The sequence below is a fragment of the Geospiza fortis genome, unplaced genomic scaffold, assembly GCF_000277835.1.
Source record: "Geospiza fortis unplaced genomic scaffold, GeoFor_1.0 scaffold1509, whole genome shotgun sequence".
Lineage (NCBI taxonomy): Eukaryota > Metazoa > Chordata > Aves > Passeriformes > Thraupidae > Geospiza > Geospiza fortis.
This window is the reverse complement of record NW_005054726.1, coordinates 98,836-100,466: the sequence shown is the minus strand read 5'-3', so window position 1 is coordinate 100,466 and position 1,631 is coordinate 98,836. Positions and strand designations below refer to the sequence as shown.

At 56.2% G+C, this 1,631-nt stretch overlaps 1 protein-coding gene across 1 annotated transcript in view; it reads right to left on the bottom strand.

Moving 5' to 3' along the window:
- Window positions 1–1,631, bottom strand: part of LOC102040011 (natural killer cells antigen CD94-like) — a 6,243-nt gene that overhangs the window by 3,475 nt on the left and 1,137 nt on the right. The window lies entirely within an intron of this gene.

Below are 1,631 nucleotides of genomic sequence, written 5' to 3'. Positions count from 1 at the left end.
GGCTCTCACCTGCCTCCAGTGCCTGGCTGGCTGTGCTCCGGCCCCCCATCACCTTGGCAAACCTCAGGTCAGCATAAAGCTGGGCCATGTGGGGGGCGCTGGGCGAGCCCTGAGCCTCGCCAGCTCCCGCTCCGCCCTGGGGATGCCTCTCTGAGATGTCCCCTTTGCTCCCGGTGACTGCGCCGTCTCTCAGAGGTGCAAAGGAGCTGTGCAGCCAGCATCTGCAGAAGCAGAAGTTTGCTCTGCACTGGAGCAGATGGGACTAGTGAGGCACGGCTGCGGGGACCAGCACCCTCTCATTGGTCCCAGAAACACCAGCCTGTCCCCTCCTACGCCCTAAAAGTGCTCATGGTCCCCCCTAGGCACAGGGCAGGGCGAGGGCAGCACAGCCAGGTGTCACAGCAGGGGCACAGCAAAGGATGGACCCAAATCTGTGGACCACGGGGCAGAGCAGGGCAATCCTGAAAACAGGAGCAAATTGCCATGTGGACAGCTCCGTGGAGGGCTGGAGGTCTTCACAGACAGAGATTTCCCCCTCCAGCCTCTGAGAATGGGAATTTCCCCATGATGTATTTTGTTCCACTACCTCTGATCCCCTCCCTGGTCCCTTCCAAAGAAGACCCCAGCTTTGGCATTGCTCCAAAACAGCCCCGGAGAGTTACAAACATCAGTCCCCTTTGCCTTCCCTTCCCAAGACCACAATCCCAGCATTCACAACACCTTCTTGGTCCCTCCAAACACCTTCTTGGTCCCTCCAGGCCCTCAGTGTCTCAGAGGTCTCTACTGAACTGTGTCCAGAGAAGAGCAGGTTTCAGAAGGGATGTCCCTAAACCCTCCCACTGCTTCTCATCGCCTCCACTGCCTCCCACTCCATTCCACTAGCTTGCCATTGCCTCCCACTGTCTTTCAGATGGCCAGATGGGCACATCTGAACACAGCCAGTCCCTGGGACAGCACTGGAGGTGCACAGTTGTGCAGGTGGAGCACAGTGTTACATAGCCAGTGTCCATCATCTCTGCAAGAGCAAGGGAAGTTCTTCCTCAGTAAAGGCAAAAAATCAAAGCTAACTTCAAAGGGGACAGGAAGAAGGTTTAGAAAACGAAAAGTTGGGCAGCCTCTACTCAACCTCCTGGAAGAAAATGGAGCATGTCCACCTGGGCGTGCAGGGGCCCAGACCCAGGGAGGACATGCACGGAAAGTCCAGTGGAATTTACTGGGTCACTGCTCAGTGTGCCTTCTACTGCTTGGAAGCACCAGCCTGGGGATGAGGGGAGAGCAATAGGGCCATTTATCATGACTCTTCAGTGTCTGGGATGTGGTTTTCCATAGTGTATTTGGTGGCAGAGTGGAGAGATGTGGCCATGATGAGAGGAGAAGTGAAAGCTCATGCTGCAGTGTAGAAGTCTCTTTCAGGCATTAGGGCAGTGATGCTCAGATCCTGGAGCAGAGCACCAAGAAGAGAGAACCTCCATCCTGGATGGAGTCAGCAGCAGAGCTCCCTGTTCCTAGCTGGAAGCCAGACCTGCTCTGCCCTGCCCCAGGAAATCAGATGAATTCTCTGTAGGCTGAGCCCTACAGCTGTGCCCCAAGTTGCACCACCCCAGTGCCATCCCAGGGGACCCTGAGCCATT